This window comes from Serinus canaria, chromosome 2, assembly GCF_022539315.1.
Source record: "Serinus canaria isolate serCan28SL12 chromosome 2, serCan2020, whole genome shotgun sequence".
NCBI lineage: Eukaryota > Metazoa > Chordata > Aves > Passeriformes > Fringillidae > Serinus > Serinus canaria.
In genome coordinates this window covers 146,227,493-146,248,570 of record NC_066315.1, presented here as the reverse complement: position 1 = coordinate 146,248,570, position 21,078 = coordinate 146,227,493, and the positions used below count along the sequence as shown (strand labels likewise).

At 43.1% G+C, this 21,078-nt stretch overlaps 1 protein-coding gene across 5 annotated transcripts in view; it reads left to right on the top strand.

Moving 5' to 3' along the window:
• Window positions 1–21,078, top strand: part of FAM135B (family with sequence similarity 135 member B) — a 258,471-nt gene that overhangs the window by 51,434 nt on the left and 185,959 nt on the right. The window lies entirely within an intron of this gene.

The following is a 21,078-nucleotide window of genomic DNA, read 5'->3' as shown; positions in this document are numbered from 1 at the left end:
CAAGACTGAGAGTTCTGTTTGTTCTTCTGTGTCAGACTTTCCCTGCGGATCTTACCCTTTCCTGAAATTAAAAAGTAGAGAGAAATAGCCCCTGGAAACTGTGTTGCAATCAAAAGATAGATTCAGCTTCTCAGTTCACTAAAAGAGAAGTTTACCTTTCCCTGTCCATTACCTTCAGAGCTGCTGTGTTTCCTGTCTGGAGCACACATTTAGCCCTTCCTTCTTCTCCCCAGCCACAGTGTGTCCTGTTACACACCCAACAGGAGCTTCCACAGAGGTTTCCTGCACAAGCTGTGTCCCAGAGCTCGAGGAAAGCTGTCACAGCCAGGATGAGGTCCCTGCCCACAGCCACTTGTGTGCTCCATGTGGAAGCTGAGGGTTGTGATCTTTCCTTGGCATGAGACACACTCACTTCCTTGCTCCGTCTGTGTGTTTAAATTACAAGCTTGTGCCTCACCATGGAAGGTTTTATGTGCTGATATTGGTGTGTCAGAGAGTCACAGAATCACAGAAGGTTAATGGGTTGGAAAGGATCTTAAAGATCATCTGGTCCCAACACCCCTACCATGCCAGGGACACCTCCCACGAGGCCAGGTTGTTCAAGACCTTTTCCAGCCTGGCTTTGAACACTGCCAGGGTTGGGGCATCCACAACCTCCCTGAGCAACCTGGTCCAGTGTCTCACCCCCCTCACAGCAGAGAATTTCTTCCTAATCTCTAAGCTAGATTTGCTCTTTTTATACCCATTACTCATTGTCCTGCCACTACAGCTCCTGACAAAGAGTTCCGTCCTTGTAGGCCCTCTTCATGTAGTGGAAGATTGTTTTGGTTTCTCCACACAACCTTCTCTTCTTCAGGCTGAACAGCTCCAACTTTCTTAGCCTGTCTTTATGGGAGAGCTGCTCCAGTCTTCCTGTCAACTTTGTGGCCTCCTCTGGACTTGCTCCAACTGCTCCATGTCCTTCTTCTGTTGGGAGCACAAGAACTGTGCTCAGCACTCCAGGTGGGATCTCACAGGAGCAGAGCAGAGGGGCAGAATCATCTCCTTTGACCTGATGGCCATGGTCCTTTGGATGCTGCTCAGGATTCTCTTGTTTTTTCATCACCACTAAGTTCTCCTCCTCAGGGCTGCTTAGAATCACTTCTCCACCCAGCCTGTCAATCTGTCTGGGATTGCCACAACCCAGGTGCAGGACCTTGTATTTTACATTGTTGAACCTCATGAGGTTTGCACAGTCCTACCTCTCCGGCCTGTCCAGGTCCCTCTGGATCTTTCCCTTCCCTCCAGCCTGTGGCAGCCCCCAGGAGCTTGGTGTGGTGAGTGAAATTGCTGAGGGTGCCTCCATCCCACCATCCATGTCATTGATAAATCTGTTGAACAGCATCAGCCCCAGTAGTGACCCCTGAGGGGCTCCGCCCATCCTTGGTTTCCATGTGGAAAATTTGCTGTTGGCCACAACCCTTTGTGTGCATCATCCAGACAGTTCTGTATCTGCCAAGTGCTCCAGTGCCTCTGCAGTGCCTCTGCAATATGGAGACAAGAATGCTGTGTGGGACAGTGTCCCTGCAGAAGTCCAGGTGGATGGTGTCAGCCCCTCTGGCCCATCCACCAACACTGCAGCCCTGTCATAGAAGGTCACCAAATTGGTCAGGCATGAATAGGCAGTAAGAAGTTTGTTGTTCTAAACTCATTTCAGTTATTTTAAGAATTTTTTTATTTAACCCTGCTCTTAGAATTTGTACAATTGCTATCACCTTCCAGCACTGGTAATGCAGAGTAACAGACTGAAGAGGAGTCTACAACCTGTAGAAGTGTTTACCAGCCCAATTGTGTGCCCTGCAGCATGGACTGGATGCTCCAGTGAACATCTATTAGTTATCCTGCTGCCTAATGGGAATATCTGTTTCAGGTTATTATTAAATAACCCAAAGGCTCCACACAAAAAATCCAGAATACAAATTTTTCTGCCTGTGATGGATATAGGACACTAAGCATGTCCAAGGGTGTCTGTGCCATAGGGATTGCAGCCAGTCTGGGAACATTCAGCAGCTAAACAGGCACTGAGGCATCCTCACTGCTGAAACCTCAGGCTGCTGTGGGGCTAAGATGGCATTTCAGAGACATTTCCAGTAGATATGCTTTGATTTAAACCTTTTTTGACAGGCATTAGGGCTCAGATGGCTGGTTTGGTGGGATAGTTCTGAACTGGAGTTAGGGGTGGGATTTACCTTTGCCTCAGGATGTTGTAGATAAATGCAGTTAAGTGAGCCCTTGTGTTTTCCTAACTGCAGGGAGAGAAAAACAGGCATAAAGGGAGAATTTACCTGATTTGCTTTAGAAATCTATGTTAGGCTGAGCTGATTGTCTTTAGTATTTATCCTGTCTTTAGTATTTAAAGCAAAAAGTTAATGACAGACATGACTAAACATAGGTGCCTTGTACTATCTGAGATGCCCAGAGGGCTCTGTAATTCCTTAGCAGGTCTGCAAGACATAGGTTCTATCTTTAAAAATTAATGCTGTGCTTAAAAACACATCCTTTCCTTTTGACTCTGTCAAATACATCTGTGATGTGTCCTTTCTTTATTGAATCATAGCTACTTATGAGATCTGCATGTTTTACATACTGTAACATCACTTTTCTCCTCAGTGAACAATGCAAGTCATCGATCCCACCATGCAGGACCTTCTTGCATGACTGAGGGAAAATGAAACTGTTTTACCTTTCTTTTTATTTGATCTTTTTCCCTGTGCTTTGTCAGACCTTTGTCCTCACATGGCACAAGTGAAGATGCCCACTCTGCAGGGTACAGACAGAGAGGTATCAAAGCCATTTGTTTTAGTGGACTCTGCATCTCCTTTGAGGTGGATTTTTCCTCACTGTTGCAGATTATCACTAGCAAGAGAATAAAGGTGGGCAATTCCTCAGTGCTATGAAATAGCCACGCTGAGCCAAAGAACCTGAAAACAGAGGACAACTCTCTCCTGCTGTTGTCATGTGTCTTCTTGAAATCAGAGATGCAGCTTCCAAAAAAAAAAAAGCCCCAATAAGCAAACTTGGAAAATACAATCTTGCAAACTGGTTACACACACCTCAGCAGGTACATTTTGCAGTACACATCCTGATTTAGCAGAAATGAGATCTGTCTGTGGTCTCAGTGATCTATTCAGAATAACCATGGGTTTTGCTGTCAGATGGTTAATCATGGAACGGGTGATTTAAATGTGCTCACCATCATTATTGCAATGAGATCTTCTTGCCCTGCATTCAAAATTACAGCAGGAATCTCCTGGGCCACACAGGCAGCAAATATTTTTTAGCTCTTGAGAAGGGTTTCAGAGTCCTGTCTAATTTTACATGCATTACGTTTTTAAAGATTAAAAAAGATAACATATTTCTCATTTCTTTTTAGAGTGCTAGAAAGTCCCTTTGAGTAAGCTATTCCATATAATTTCTGAGCAGACATCAAAATTGTTGCCTAAAAGAAGATTAATTAAAAAATCTTCGGGGATATGGTTTGTAAGATACTTGGAGGCTGTGAAATCAGAAGTTACTCCAAGGAGGTCTGACAGTGTAGGCTGGCTGGCACTTTTTCCTTCTCAGTCAGGTAGTTCCAGTTTCTCCCACAGACATGAGATTTATAGAAAATGATTTTATATGGAGCAGATTATGACTCTGCAAATGAACACGGTGTTGAGACACTGTCTTCTAGAATATCTTGAGAAATGCTGCCAACAGCACACCATCGAATCATAGAATTGCTTGGGCTTGAAGGGACCTTAAAGAACATTTCATTCCAGCCCCCCTGCTAGGGACAGGAGCACCTTCCACTAAACCAGGTTGCTCCAAGCTCCATTCAGCCTGGCCTTGAACACTTCTGAGGCTCATGCATCCACAGCTTCTCTGGCCAACCTGTTTCAGGGCCTCACCACCTCATAGCAAAGAGCTTTTCCCCAATTTCTAATCCAAACCTACTCTCTTCAGTTTGAAGCCATTCCTCTTTGTCTTGTCACTACCTGGTCTTGTAAAAAATCCTGTCCATCTCTTTTTGTAGGCTCCCATCTTCTATAACCATTTATCCAGGTTTGATACTCTAACAGGAAATACCATCCAGTTCATTTTCTTGGTGCCTCGAGCTCATAGATTGATATCATCTGCTGCATTCAGGTTGCAAGCAGAGATCTGGCAGCAGGAAGCAAATCCTTTTAGAAAGTTTCCGCCAGTGATTTTTATTTTTTTTTTTTCCAGTATTTTCCAGACAGGGTTTCACAATGTCCTGCAAGCAGTACCAGCTCCTGAGAAAACTGTCGTGGCTTATGAGCATTATGTAGCTTTGCACTGACATTTTGGGGTGGAAGTGACATTTGATTGTTGTGACCTTGTTGTGTCTTGTGATGTTCCAGTGCAAAATGAGAGCCTCACAACATGCCTCTTTGATCGATAAATGGCAGCTGAATGCCTTGATTTCACGTCTCTCTCTCAGTTAATACTCCGTATTTTGATCATGTGGCAGTCCATTCACCTGAGCTCTTTTTCCTTTCTTATTTTCAGATCATTAGACAAAGGCAAAGTTCAGCTTGTTTGCTTCATGCATGAAAGAATTGGTGTCCTGAGCTGTGTAAGTGGGTTCCTTTCTGGAAGGTTTTTTTCTCACTGTTTGGTGGTTAGAGGCAGTTCTCTCTCACACAAGGAACTCACTTCTAGGGCTATTTCTCTATTCAAAGAGACCCTTACCTGATAAGACAGTAACTTTTAAGTCCCAATTTAAAGGCGAAGGGTTGGCCTTCAGTTTAAAAAAGAAAAAGTTTAAAATTGCATCGCAGCAGCAACTTTGAAAGTCGTTCCCTTCCCCAGCTTTGCTGTTTTATTCAGTTCTTTATAAAAATGCAAGAACCCTCTAAAAAAAGAAAGTTCTCCCTCCTGGAAGCTGGTGTTTGACCTTTGCAGGGCAGAGAGCTCTCTGCCGACAAGTGCAGCATGCAAACGTTTTGGATGCATCACTCCATCTGTTTTCCCAGAGCCCCAAAACTGTGCCAAGGAGTGACCTCCATCCTCCCGGCTGCTTCTTTCCCTGTGGAGAGGGGCTCTGGGGTGACGTCCCTGTGCCTGCACACCGAGGGCTGCTTGGCAGCCATGGGTTCGAGCAGATCTGGGTGCTGGGGCAGCTGTTGCTCTGAGCGGTGCCGCCGCCGAGTTGGGTAACCATGGCAACAGCATCACCGCCAGCATCCTCCTCCTCCTCACTCTGCTCTCCTCCTCCTCGGCATCATCAGGAGCAGCAGCGGCAGCAGCAGCCCTGGCAGGAGCCAGAGCCCGGCAGCAGAGGCTGCAGCCAGCTGCTGCCAACCCCTACCCGCACCGGCACCCCGGTCACAGCCCCGGCCCCGCTGCTCCCGGGGGGAATAGGGCACAGGGAGCCAAGGGAGCTGCACTGCAGAGGGATCCCAGACAAGCCAGGTAAGAGCTGTGGGGCTGCTCACAAACTCCCCGGGATCGATGTGCTGTGTGCCTGGCGTGTGTTTGCGTGCGAGTGTTGCTGCGAGTTTTCCGGCTCGCTCCTTCCAACAGCAGTGTGATGACAATTCCAGGCAAGCATGTTTTCCAGCTCATGTTCCCCATCCCTGCCATACTGCCCCTCTCTCTCCTCCACCCAGATACAGAAGGAATAATAAATAATGTTCTAAAAGGTTGTTGGAAAAGGGGATGGTGGGGGGTGGCCCAGTGTGAGCAGAGTGGGGAACGGCTGCTCTTCTAAAATAAAAGTGGGCAGCAGCAGCAGAGCAAAGGTTGACGTGGTAATTAATAACCTTTAAAGAAAAAAAAATTATGCGACAACGGACTTCTGTCTGTACCCACTCTACAAATAAATCTCTCTCATCATATTCAGCAGAGAGCTGTAAAGCAGAGAGGTATATGAATAGACAAGACTAGAAACCTCACTGTAGTCCACAACTGTCAGATTCACCTTAAGTGCTTTAAAACCAGACTAAATTATTACATTATCAATGCAGTCGTGCCTGAGAATATATGTATGTATAGAATTGCAAAAATACTGCTTTTTAACCTTTACACCTCCTAAGAAATAAATCAAAATAAAATTATCTCAAAGATGTGTGTCTGATGGCCACACAGTAGAAGATGCTCACTTCATCTGTTGTGAGAAAGCATGAAGTGGGTACATTTCAGAAGGTAGGAAGAATAGTTTTGATCCAAAAGCACATGAGGACAGTCCTTGTCATTTTATAAACAGAAGAGACACAAAGCTGTGGAGTGTCCTTGTGCAGGCAAATAGATGTGGGTGAGTGCGTATGTCTGAGGAGCAAAAAGGGAGGGACAATAAGAAGTAAGTTTAAGCCAAGTGTTTAAGCTGTGACTGTTTGCTGTGTAATGACTGCAGAGAGCTCTTTCTACTACCACAGAACTATTTTTATTTCTTTGTTTGTTTAATTTTGCCAGCAGTAAGGAGAAAGAGATCTGACGCTGCTGCTGTCTCTGTCTCCTTCTCTAAAATCCTGTTCTTCCTCTCTGGTGTCCCTTGTCCTCCCTAAATCATCTTTGTCTGTGCAATGCTGGAAATACTTCCTTATTCAAACTTAGGGGTGATCTGGGTATGACCCAACACAATTACTCATATACTTGTGTGTATATATATTTATATATATATATGTTTATCCTTGTACGTAGGTTAAGAGACACCTGTCTCTCATGTTCAACCTGATTTGAAAATCAGAGTGGTTTTTGGTCCCAGTCCTGCAATTTGCTATGTCTGTAGATCCTTCTAAAATCAGCAGGAGCTAGAATATAATTTAAGTTTGTAGGTACAGAACAGAGGGCAGAATTGCACCCACCTTTTCTCTATGTTTACAAATATTCTCCTCCTGCAGGCTACAGAACAAGCAATTTGGGTAGGCAGGACCTCATGTCCAGTTCTTATGCAGAAGTGCTGTAAAAATTATCTAGGAATTATTTTCCATCCCAAGGGAAATTGATAAGGTAAAGGGTAGAAAAAGAAAATATAGGCAGCTATTTGGAATCAGTGCTTCAGTCTGAAAAATAATTTCTTGAGGAACTTGACCTCATCACAACAGGTCTTCTCTACAAGGGGCTCTTTGATCTATGGTAATGACAGTGCTCACAGACACCAAATTTAACTGAAGAGGAGGATTTTGGATACTTAGATTAATTAAACTAAGGCATTGTAGGGCTACAGTCCTTAAGAGTCTGGGTACATTACATGGTGTATTTCTGCATGAGATTTGGTGTTTGCTTCAAAATCAGCGAATATTTAAGTCTTGAGACTTCTTTGTAGTAACAGGGGGAATAAAAGTGTCTGTCAAAATGCCTGTAAAAAGAGTGCAAATGTGCTCATGTGTCTGACACTTAGACACCAGTAACAGCCACAACCCTGGTTACATGTGTTGCAGAGATGTACAGTGCATAATCCAGGGCCAGCTCAGTGAGGTGCGGAGCAGTGACCCTCCCATCAGCACAAGCAGATGACTGAAGGTCAAAGGGCTCTGGGTATTACACATTAGCACTCTGCAAGTATTCCTGCACAGTCCTGCTTTGCTGCTGGAGGTGGGCAGATGATTATGGAGAAGCCAGAGTTCATACATGGACTTTTGATTGCTGCAGGGCTGAAAACTTCTGTTAGAAATGATGCTGGGTAAGGCAGGGAAGATTGATGAGCACTGCTTGGCTATAGAAATCCTCTATGGAAGGCTGTTCATGGAAAGTCAGGGCACTGAGGCTGACATCAGAGGAAACAGCAAAGATATTCCCCCCCTCAGATACCCAGTATTTAATTCTCAGTGCCCCCCAGTCCTGCAGCTCTTTCCATTCCTTAACCTGAAAAGCTTAGGAGAGATTTTTTTCATTTTCCTTATTGTTTTTTTTATTATTATACTTTATTTTATGAGTTTAGTAATGGACAGGAACACAGTCTTTCTTTTGTTTCGTGCATGGCTGTTAAGAGCTGCTTCCTCAATGCTCACTTATTGTTCACTAGCACTGTTCTAAGGGAAAAAAATATGTATCTCATGATATAACTAAGCATCTTTTAAAATCTTGCTGGCTAATTTTCATTAGTGACCCACTGTGGCTCTCAGAGCTCAGAACAAAAGAAGACTTGTATAGTAGTCTGCTAAAGCCATCATTTGCCAACAGGTTGAGGCAGGAATTTTGGAAATGCTGCAGCCAGGGTTTGGGTGTTTTTTGTTGTTTTGTTGTTGTTGTTGTTGTTTGTTTGTTTGGTTGGTTTGGTTTTTTTTGTTGGTTTTAGTTTTTCCAGATCCTACCCTGTAGTAAGCTGAAGTGAAAGATGATTTGAAGAAGAATGTTGTATCTTGCCTTTAGTTTAACAATGCTATTCATTTTATTTTGAGCCTATGTGTACACTGCTGTTTATTATTCTATTCAATAATCACACTTTGTTATTTTCCCTCTTGCAATATGGTGGGGTTTTTTTCCTTTACACTCTTTTGTGATTGGCTCAGTTCACTGTTTAATAAGACAGACACTTAACCACGGAAAAGTTTTCCCAGTGAGGAGGGGGACAATGGGATCCTTGCATTAGAAACTGGACACTCCTCTGTCTGTTTGGTTCCCTTAAAATAATGTACCAAATCCGTACTTGATACAGAAATAACCTTTTTTTTGCCATTTTTCATGTTCTTGCAGAGTCGGACTTGTCTTGGCAAGTTCACTTAGTCTAAATGACACCCATGATGATGCAATGGGAATCTTTGTGTCCACTGAGCAGATACCCCATCAGCACTCTGGAAGGTTTTAATTCCTTCCTGGTCTACTGGCTCAGGTGGTGCAAGCTTTGGGTTTCTTTGCTCTGTAACCTCTGGGGTCCATCACTTTCCTTGCTCATGGTTTGAAACCTTCTTCCCCCACTGGTGAGACAATTTGAGTGTCTGTGCTTCCCCCAGCACAGCTCTGACAGAAGCGTGTCCACGAGCACAGTGCAGGTGTCTCTCTTTGTGTGTGTTTCCTCTGGTCTCCCCTGCACCCAGCTCCCTCCCTTGCATGCTGGTAATGCCTGACATGCTGCAAGAACCTCAGGGCAGGGCCTGTGATGTAGCATGACCTCTGCTAACACTGCTCCAGGAGGGAATGAAACCACCTGGGCAGTTGTGGCTGCTGGGCTGATCCTCCTTCAGAAGGTCAGCACCGTGACATGCCTCATCTCAACTTATTGGGAGAATGAGTCAGAAGCTGGCTTCCTCCAAATGTTCCAAATCCAAGAGGATATGATTTTATTCTCTCTCTAATCCTATTATTAGTGCCTGCAATATTAAGGACTATGTTATTCAGCAGTTTTATTTCTTCCCCGTTCTACTGCCACAGATGGAGCATCCAAACAAAGTGTAAAAGGAAGAATTTCTTAATTTTGTACACTCAGATGCTGCTGACATCCATGTGCTGTCCCATATTGAAAGAGAATACCTGTGGGGGGGAGGGGGGAGGCTCTCTCTGGTCCTCCTACAAATCTGCCAGAAATCTCATGGCATTTCTGCTTCTCTCTCAGGTTCAGACACGCCTTGGTGTGAATTCTTTGTTTCTGTAGCCCCCATACCTCTGACCTAGGTATGTTTCAGTACTAAGATCATTTTCAGTGGTCACAGAGGGACCCACAAAATGTACTTCTCTTACTGCTCACGAGGCACTGCAGGAAAATGCAAAATCCTGATATGCTCTTCCTACCAGTAGTCTTTTCTCATCCTTAGGATCATAGGACTAAGACAACATAAGCAGTACTTTGACCTTTTCCTGGTATTTCCTGGTACCCACCAAATTCTTGATTTTGTAGTAGTATATTTAGTATATATTCATATATATATATGCATGTCTGTATATATATATGTGTGTGTGTATATATATATATATATATCTATATATGCATGTCTGTATATATATATATATATATATATATGTATGAAACATGTATCTAGTAGTTATATTCATCATAATTGCCTTTTATTTGTATTTGTTTTATTTGTTGTTAGCTATGGGGGGTTGTCATGGATAGCTAAGACCTTGTGCACTCTATTGGAATTTAGAGGTAAAACTGCAGATTTTAAACAAAAGACTTGTACTGAAAATGCCTAGCAGTGCTGTGACAGTAAATTGACGTTTGTCTTATTTGCATGTAAACTTCAGATTCTGGTCACTGGCTTTTGAGGATTCACAGAATGCAGCACAATGACAAGTGGGGCTTTCTTTTTGTAACTTCACTTGGTAGGGACTACTTGTGCTGTTAGGACCCTGATGCCACCATTTAGCAGCCTGGGGAGGACTAGGCTCTTTTTTGGTCCAGCTAGTTGGGCAAAAAAACCTCCCCATTGTATTGCTATGAAGATCTACAGGACTGGGAAGGAATCTGGTCCTGCACCATCTTCTAATGTGTAATTTTGTTTCTCTCATTGTTATCATTGCATTTACTTCTGACACTGGAAAGAACAGCCCCATTACCTTTTTATGGCCCTAAAGGATGTAAGTATTATTTGGAGGATGTGGCTTGAGTGAAATGTTGCTTGTATCTTGGTCAATTTGTCAACCCATGCTGCCAAAACCATTGTAGCCGTAAGAAAAGCAATCCTGTTGTATAAAAATGATTTCTTAAAGAACAGATCAAAAGGACCAGGATTTCCATCCACTGAATCCTGGACAAGAGAGGTGTTTCCATATGAAAACTTCCGTCTCTATCAAATGATCTCCTCCTTTCCACTCATAGCCTCTTGTTCTGCTCAGTGGCTTTGACTTGACCTCATTGCAGGGAGATGATGCCTATAGATGATGTAACCTCATATTCTTGCTAAATAGGCCCTTGGCTTGAAAATGCCAGCTTTGAGGTGTCTGCATGAAACCACTGATTTTATTTGTTTAAAAAAGTCTCCCATTTGTTTCAGAAGTGATGGGGCAGAATGGGCAAACACCCATTTTTGGGAGATAGCCTCTCTTTGTATGCCACTTTTCTGGATTTGTGTGCTCTAAAAAAAATGTGGGTTCTTACTGGTATTTTAATTTCTGTAGAGAACTCTGGGCTACAGGTTTTGAGCTGGCAGTCTGCCAGTACCTGTAGCAAGTGCTCTCCCTCTGTGTGATTGAGCACCTGAGTGCTGCAGGTACTGGCTCACATCTGCACAGCTCTTCTGCACTGTTAGGGCCCAACTATCCCACGTCACAGGACATGAGGATCTCTGTGGGACAGGGCAGATGGATTTCATTAGAACTGAGCAGTGTTTGCAGCTGCAAGTATCTCTTACAGATGCTGACAGAGTACACTGCCCTGCATAATCAACCTGTTCTACACCCTGCAGTCTCACAGTGCTATTTATTTTCTTTTCCTGACTGTCTTGGTTTAAAATCTCAACTGAAAACCTCTCTTTTCTGTCCGTGCCTCATTGTTTCCTCTCAGTTTCCCTCTCCCTTTGCAGCTGTACTTAGGCTGAGCTGTGTGAGGGTGCAGTGTGCCACGGTAGATGTTAGAGGAAATAAAGTCTCATTGTGTGATGTTCTAGAGTGCTTTGCTCCACAGCCACCCAGTCCTTGCACCGCTGGAGGCTGTGGGATGCTTGCCACTGACCTCAGGAACAGCAGGAGTCATCCCCATGCACAAAAGTCTTTTCAGAAGGAAAGATAATGCACAAGGCTGTGAAGAGGTTGTTGTTTGAGAAAGGCATGGAAGCCTGAGCCCTCTGGGTCGAAAAGCTTTTGCTGGCTGCCATGGATGGATCAAAGTCAAGCTGCTGTTTTAGCCCGGGATGTCACAACCACCTGAACATTCCTTGTCTTTGCTTGGGGAACCAGGCAGCAAAGTCAGGGGCATTGTGAGGCAGAAGAGGGACAAGGCAGATAGACATTATTTCAGCAAGGCTACTCTTTTGAAACAAGTCCATATGCATGAATGGATGAAATGGAGATGAATAATAATTCCAGAAGGTTATGTGAAAAGCCCTTAGATGTGTTCCTTCTTTTATGTGGGGAGAGGAGGAATAGATTTTGGTTTGCCTCAAGTCATTTGGATTGCTTCAATTCTTTTGGATTGCATCAATTCTTTTGTCTGAAGAGGGAGGAAAGATTGTTGGAAAAAAAAACAGTGAAAAAAGCTAGTGAAGAATGATCATCAGACTTCTGCTAATTTTTAGTAGCATTGTAAATTAGGCCTTGTTTTCTTTAGGTGCCTTGCATTGGTAGTGGGTGACATGAATGCTTTATTAAACCTGCTATGCTGAGGAGCTCATTGGTTTAGTGCAGCTAATAATAATAACCTGCTGGAGAAACAGAAGGTGGGCTAGCTCAGCATCAGACATTGGAGTGCAGAAATAGTCTCTGCTAGTTGAACTAAAAATACATACCAGCATAACCCTCTTGCCTACAGCACCACATGCTGAAGGCACTTTGGACTTTGGCAGTGGTGGGAATGGCTTCCCTTTGTTTTTGGCAGCTGCTGGATCTGCAGTGCCCTGTGGTGATTTGATTGTGTGACTGCCTAACGCTACCTTAGGTGTGCAAGGCCCCTCAGAGCAAGTTAATTAATATCCTTGGAAAGTTAACCATTATCCAGAGTCATAAGCAGACTATATAGGGTGAAATGGGCTGCATCAGATGACTTGTTAAGCCAGCTTGACCTAGGCTGGGACTTTGTGATCATGGAATTACCCAACGAGATGGGAGTGACCAGCAACAGCGACTGAGATGTAACCATGGCTACTCTGCTCCACTGCTCCCTGCTCCTGCTTGGGGACAAACAGCAGATGTCAAGATTGCTGCTGAATTATGAGCCCTGGAGTTATTGCTGCACAATGTGGTCAAGGGGATTGATCTGGTTTTTTCCTACCACCTCCCAGGGTTTTCCCAGCCTCTCCACTTGGGCTCTGCATGGGTGAAATTCAGTTTAGCGTGTACACGTTTTTCTGCTCTGAGCTTCAAAATCTCCATGACAATAAGCTAAAAGTGGCAGAGATGTAGTGGGGATAGGGTACCCTGAAATAGGTTAGTTAGATGAAATTAGGACACATCTAATGCCAGAATCAGCAATGTAACATGGATCTCTGCTGCACTGTCAGATGGTAGATCAAAGGTGAGGAATGCCTTGTAGATGAATCACAGAATCACAGAACAATTTAAGTTGGAAAAGACCTTTAAGCTCATCAAGTGCAACCTCTAACCCAGCACAGCCGAGATGAGGAAAAGTGCTCTCTGAAAAGAGGGAGTTAATTGACTGTGTTGGCCATAAGTGATGAGACATTGTCTCCAGATAAAAGATACAAACACAAAGTGCTGAGACAGTGAAGACAAGAAGCAAGGCCTGAATGTTCTAATTTGAAAATTCTGCATTATGTGTAATAAAACCCAGCTGTAGTGGACTCCTTGACTTGTTTGAATACTGACACCTGTGGCTGGGATGGGACTGGACAAGGATATGGCTGTAGCTACTTTGGTCACCACACCTGCACGTAGGAGGAATGCAGGGGCTGCATCATCACTCCTGCCTTGCTTCCCTCCCAAAGCCCAGTGCCTGCTGTCTGTACAAGCACAGGTGCTTCCCTCAGAACAGAAAGTGTCAGGATATTGCATGAAGAAATGTCAGCTAACAGAACTGGTTTTCTAAGATCCAGCAGAGTGGGAAGCCCTTTCCACAAAGCACCTGATTTTTTTTTGCTTTTTTTTTGCTTTTTTATGCTTTTTTGCAATCAGGAGGTCGGTCCAAGGACATCATTCTCCTTTTTGTCTCCTCTGGGACTCTTTGGATTTTGAGGGTTCAGCTGGAGACAGAAGAGGCAAAGCACAGAGTTTTTTTCTCCTGAAATGGGTGTTTCTTGTGTGGACTGCTCTGAGTTGAGGCTACTTAAATAAAGGGAGCACCAGGAATGGCAATCTTCCTTGCCTGTCTTTCTTAGCCAGTCTTAGCTTCTTTCTGGGACTGCTATTGTACTTACTCTCTGATGAAGTGAATAGTAAAAAGCTATTTTTGTTCACAGGATAGTTTCATAGGATAATTCTGGTTGGAAGGAACATCTGTTCCAATCACCTGCTAAAATCAGGGTCACCTGTGGGGTCAGACCAGCCTCCTTAGGGCTTTATCTAGACCAGCTTCTTATACTTCTGTTACAGAAAGTGAATGGCCTCTCAAATTTTCTGAGTTGTAAGGACCAGGGTCATCAGGAGCTTTCAGAGAGCGTTTTGAGAGAGAGACAGGAGGTCTGGCAGCACCTTCAAAGAGCATTTCCATGAGGACTTCTGACCATGGAGATATCCAGGGGAAACTGGCAGCAACTCTGAAAGGAGAGCGGTATGCAGAGCATGACAGAGGTGGTAATGAACTTAAAAAAAGCCTTCTTGGGCTGTCAAGGGCAGGTTTATTCTTCAGCATAAGTGGCTTCCTCTGGGCACTTGTGGAATACTCGCTGCCAGGGGAAAGGTGCTGTTTGCAGTGCGTGGGGCTGGCTTGCCCTGTGCCTGTACATGGCAGATGCCTGTTCTGGGAGATGATGCCTCAGGTCAGTGACTTATTTGTGTCTGATTTGGAGACCTTTTACCATACCTGAGATAAGTCAAAGCTTACAGGATGGTGTTTGGAAGAATCATCTTGTTCAGCAGCAATAATCAGCAATTACTAAGAAAAGATCACGTTACTTAGTCATTTCCCACTGCTCTTATCTTCCAACCAAACACTCTGTTTATAAAAGCTTTTCTGTCAGGACCAGTGCCACTGATAATCAGAATCCTCAGCATCACAGGAACATTTTAAAAAGAGTGCCAATTATAAAAGTGTTTCCTCTTTTGTAAAACAGCTTGGGACTTGTAAACATATTAAGTCCACATAACTCTAAATAATTCATGATGATGAATTATTTACTTGTGTAAGCTATGTTTTAAGTAAGGCAATATTTTTTCCTAATATGAGTGAAATAAAGATATTTTAGATAATTTTGAAAGAAGTAGCTTCCTTTTCACTCTTTTGCTTTTTTTGTGTTCCAGTTGATTTTTCTTATGAGTGTGTTCTTCAGGAGTGGCTGATACGAGGTCTGTAGTGTGTGAAGGGGACTTCCTCAGCACCAACACCCACAAAACCCTTCAGCACAATAAGGCTTATCAGAAATCAAGGAGTCCACTTCATGCTGTAGATGTGTGAAGGGCACATGTTGTGACTTAGAATTTTAGAATCATTGTTTATTTTACAGATGAAATTGAGGATGGCAACTTCAATCCATGCAAAGTAAAATGAAGGTGAATGCTGCTGCTATGGGGTCCTTTGGTCCTTTGATGCTTTTGGGTTTGAGCCTTATTTATGAGATTATTTTGAATTTTGTCCCTTATATATATATGTGTATATATATATATATATATGTGTGTGTGTGTGGATCATTCTGTTGCATTTTCTTTTCTCTCCCCTTCCTTTTCCTCCCTCAACTACAGATGATTTTGAAGACAGCATGAATGAAACAAAATGTTGGCATGGTCTAGCTGAACTTCCTGACAAGATAAACATTAAGTTAAATGTGAGACATATGCCTTAGTGTGTGACTGTAATTTTATAGGTTCTTTTATATGTTATGGTTGGCAACAGAATCCCTGTAGCTTATTCTGGCCAGAAAGAACAGCATTTCTTAGTCTTAAGACAGATATATGATTTAAAAATCTGTATATGCTACCAGCTATAGTGTGTGAGTGAAGTGTATCTTGGTTTAAGTGCTGTCCATTCCAGTTCATCTCATAATCAAAGGTGGTTATTCCACCATGGAGCATTTGTGATGGGGATAATGTTCTCATCAGAACTCCTCTTTTCTGCCTTTGTCCCACCCCTGGAGTTAAACGGTCTGGAGGTGATGCCCCTGTGTTTGCTCCCACTGTGGAATGCTGGCTTGCATTGGGTGAGAATATTTCCTCTGATGGCTGCACAGGTACAAAATTAGAGGGGTATTGGCTCTAGCTCATCCTGTGAGACTTTAGTTTGTGCAGCCAGACCATCAGAGGATAAATGCTGTGCCCTTCCCCAGCCCCCTTAATTTTGGGGACCACTCATATAATCTTGGAGTACTTTGAACTGCAATGAAATTTGCTCATCCCCCCTCACATTTTTACACAAGGATCCCCATGCTGAAATGACATTGATAGTTCTTCTATGGTAATGTTCAGGCCTAGGAGTGCATTTTGTCTGAGATCCTGATCATGAGTGGAATTTATTTCAGTTTACTTTAGTAGAATCAGCTTTATTCAAAGTATCCACCAGCATTCTTTTTATGGACAGGACAGAGAAATAGATATTTCTAAGGTGCTACTCAGATAACTCCTTTAAAATGAATGCTTTAGGACAGAAAAATCATGCTCAAGCTTTGCCTTCACTGCCTGAACAGGAGCCTGGGCAAATAGTTGAGGAACAGCAATTTGCACTGTAGATGTATGTCCTTTTAATGTGTGCAAACTTATTTATTGTCAAAATATGGAACAGGGCACAGAGATCCCAAGCCTTATCCCTCTTTCCCAAACACCTTCACATGGTGATCTCCTGTGATCTGCCACCACCTTCCTCTGTGTGATGCCCCACTCAGGACTCCTGGCTGGTTGCTGGACTAGGGCAGGGAACAAATGGTGAAGCATTCCTAGCATTGCTTCACATTATGCATACTAAAGATTTTGGTTCTGAGATATAATCAGGGAATAAATGGCATATTTGGCAAAAATGTAGCTTGTTCAGAAGCAGCATTTGAACTTGAAAGATGCAAAGATCCAGGAGCCAGCTTGGAGAACAGAGGCAGTATAATTTAGCCTGGTGCCCAGATGCAGCAGGACACCACTGGGATGCACAGATCCCAGTGATGGAAGGAGGATTTAGCCCAAGCAGAGGAGCCTCTGTTCCTTGCCACTGACAGAGCTGGTTCAGAGACAGCTCATGCACACCTCTGTAGTGGTTCAGAGATGCAGCACCCTTTGTTTGGAAGAGTAATTTAGCACTTTGTGTGGGTGCATTTATGGGAACATACAGATCCTCTTAAAGAAATAGGCACTCTTCTATTTGCAGAGGTTATGGTTCACATTAAGAGAAAAAAACTAAAACAAAACACATTTAGTGGAGGAAATTTCCATTATTCACCATCAGTTCTTATTTGTACCTTAATAACTTATTCTGTGTGGGGAAAGGAGTTGAAAGCTGCTTTCCAAAAGGATGAAGTATGTCTGGTACTTAGTAAATCCACAAGCTTGTGGAAAGAATTGCACCTAAAGGTCTGATTCTTACATCAGCTGTTAGAGTGGCAATAAGTGAGGCTGAGGATGTAAGGACATAGAACTATTGGAAATTGTCCAAAGGGAGGCCATGAAGATGGTCAAGGGCCTGGAGGGGAAGTCATACAAGGAGTAGCTGAGGTCACTTGCCTTGTTCAGGCTGAGGAAGAGGAGGCTGAGGGCAGAGACCTCATTGTAGTCCACACCTTCCTCATGAAGGGAGGATGAGAGGCAGGCACTGATGTCTTTTCTGTGGTGACCAGCAATTAGGCTCAAGAGAACAGCATGAAACTGTCAGGGGAGGTTTAGTTTGGATATTAGGAAAAGGGTTTTCACCCTTTTCACCCAGAGGGTGTTTGGGCACTGGAACAGGCTCCCCAGGGCAGTGGTCACTGCACCAATCCTGACAGAGCTCAAAAAATATTTGGACAATGCTCTTAGGCACAAGGTGGGATTCTTGGGATGTCCTATCCAGGGCCAGGAGTTGGACTCCATTATCCTTGTGGGTCTCTTTCAACTGAGGACATTCTATGATTCTGTGCTTCTGTGAGGCTTAGCCATCACTGTCTCTATGAGAACTCTCCTGGTATTTTCCTTTTGTTACTGTAGAGCCTGAACTTCCCATGTTTGTGTGGTTGCAGATTTATCCTGCTTCATGCACTGCAAGTCTCTCTGACTCTTGCTGAAGTCAAGGAGAGCAGCAGTATAATGCCAGGTGAATACCTAAAGCCTGAAGTGTGTAGAATTGAGGAAAAAATTCCAAGAATCCAAGGAGTAAACTAAGCCCCTGGCCCATGGCTGTCTTCCCTCCACTCCCTCCACAACAGGCCTGTCAGCCTGGATGATGTCTGTAAGATCAGGTCACTGTGCCTCTGTCTGCAGCACCCAAGTGCCTCACACCAGCATCTCTCACAGCAGCCACTCTCCAGCTGGGAATGTGCAGTGCCAGCCCAGCCTGGGGTGTCCTCACCAGCTGTGGCTGCTGGTGCTGAGGTGCTGCAGATGCTGACATGAGGGGCTGTAGCCATCAGTGAAATTTGTGACCTTTCTCCAGCCTGTGATTAGGCAGCCCTGCTGCACAACTCTGCTGGTGCTGCTGCACATCCAGTTGTTCCTCTCTGTAGTGGATGATATATTCTGGAAACTTCCAGAAATTTTCACTCCTGTGTCCTCTTAGATGTGTGGCAGTCCAGTTTTTGGTTTCTCTGGGTCTGGATTGAAGGCACTTGAGACAGTGATTCGTGTTCAGACTCAAGTGTTTATTATTTCTTATCAGTAAAACAGTCTCACTACTGTGAGTTTGGCAGCTTTTCATTAGCAGGCTCAAAATGGCCAACAATCTCTTGTTACAAGGTCTTTTAAGACTAAACTATCCAATTAAGAACTGACACCTAGATTATTTTCCCTTTTAACCAATAACTGATCCCAAAGAGCTGCAATGCGGAATTTCTGCCCAATTACAAAATGCCACCCAAACCCCTGAAGAAGAAGGAATAAGAAGCATGAAGAAGAAACCCAGGATGACACCCTGTGCCCTCCATCTTGCTTCCATCCACAACATACCAAAAATCTCAAAATCTCAATTTCTCACCAAGTGATACATAGACATTGCTGACAATAAGTAAAGAAGACAACTTAAATGGTTCTTTCCTTCTCTCTCCACCACTGTGCAATGACTGCTACTCTACCAGTGACTGCTGCTCACTTGGTTTCTGTGGTTGCTCTGGTAGGATCAACCACAGAATCCTAGAACAGTTTGAGTTGGAAGGGACCTCAAAGATCTTCTCATTCTGACTCCCCTGCTACCTTCCACTGGACTGGGTTGCTCAGGATCTGCAGGTCAAGAGGGAGGGTTTTCACCAGGAACCTGAACTAGTCATTTGAACATTTTGCTGCTTCAGTCTGTAACACTGGGACTGCTGAGCTAAAAGACAAACTCCTCCTTTTTAATTTTAAGGGCAATATTTATCTTGGTTTGTTTATGAATATTTGTCAAGTCTCAGCACATCTACTGTAATCCTCAAATCAGTGTTGAATGCATCCTTTTCTTTCAGATCATTGATTTAATGATCAACAAAGTAATAAAGATGGTAGGAAATGCAGAATTATTATGTTTAGGTGAGACTTGTGGCACCTTAACAAAGCTGCCTGAAAAAAGATGAAATTCTCTCTTGATGAATACAAAATAATTTACAATGGAAAGTATTAACTTAAGTGATTCATAGCACTTGCTGGCTTAAAAATAAATTCTGACTACTTGAGAAGAAAGAAATCCTTCAGAAAACCTTTCTATGTGTATGGGTACCTAAGGAAATAAAATCTGCTGTGAATAAATAGAATATTTGATGTGTAAGAACTGGGATGAAGATTATTTGTGAATAGAAAAAATAATCATGCTTTTTTGTTTTCCCTCCAGTGAAATATTTGGCATTTAAAAATGTTTTAGCTTCAATTAACATGAACTTGTGGGAAGTATTGATCTAGAATTTGTTTAGGGCAAAATATGGAAAATAAGGGATCCAGTTGGAAAGTTCAGGGTCTGTTTGCTTTAAAACACTTTTTTAAAAGTCAAAATGCTATTTTTTTAGAAAAAAGAAGCTATTTACATTAAAAAATCTTAAATGAAAAATGTTGATTCACTGGGATGCAGTGTTTCTGATCTATCAAAATATTTTTATTTCAGTCAAAAAGATTTGTGGGAAATATAGGGCTTTCATTTGGAGTCTGAACACAAACACCCACCCCCTCACAGCCTGAAGATTTCTTGCCACAGGTCCCATGGGTGTGTTCTCCAAAACATTGCAATGCCTCACCAGAAGTGTGGCCTCTGCTGAAGTGCTGCATTTTAATTTGGTCAGTCTCCCAAGGTCCACATCACACAGGCAGGAGGCTCCAGAAGGAGGTGACCAGAATTCATACTGGTTTCTGTGCTTTGGATTTGACTTAAATGTATATTTTATTTCAGCTCAGAATTAAGGAGATACTTAGCTGAAGGGTGAGGTACTCATGAGGTTCTCAGTTTCTGCAAAGTTAATGGAAAAACTTCCTCTTGGATGAGGAAGGTTTTCACTCCTGGTTTTGGTATCAACAAGGCAGTCCATGTGGCAAGCTGAGTGCAGCTGTGCTCTGCAGAACTAACTGCTGAGTACCTAGAATAACAGAAAGTGAAACAATTTACCTTTGTCTCTTTTATTTTCCTAAATACAGGGGAAAGATAGCATTCTGTGAAAGTCAAATGCATTACTTTGAATGTAAACTAAAGAAAACCAAAAAAACCAAAACACTCTTAAACCATGTAGTTTGCAAAAAACGAAACCAAATCAAACTAAACCAAAACAAACCCCACAAAACTAGGAAAAATATTAAAGGAAATTTAAAAAAAAGAAAATGGGTAAAAAAATGGGAAAAGTACTCCGTTTGTGGTTAGAGGATGAGAGGATGAGTTTAAAATCAGGTTTTAAACAGAATCTGAGGTCAGAGGGGCTGAGAAAATGGAAAGATTTCCACCTGGTTTATTTTTGTGTCATGCAATATCTGAGAGAAATTGTAACAGAACATGCCTGCTGGAAAACACATTTTTTAACTTTTCATTTGCACAGAATAGCCCAGATTGGAAGAGATGTCCAAAGTTCATTCAACCCAGTCTTTTGTGAGAAGGGCAGCCAAGAGGGGATCATGGAGCAACCTGCCCAGTCACATCTGAAAAACATCCAGAGATGAAGGCTCTGCCATGATAATGCAAGGTGGTTCCAGGGAATGATTATTCTCACTGTAAACAGTCCTCTTATTCAGGGATGAATCCTTTTCTGGTGTAAATTGAAACTATTTCTCCTTCTCTTCACC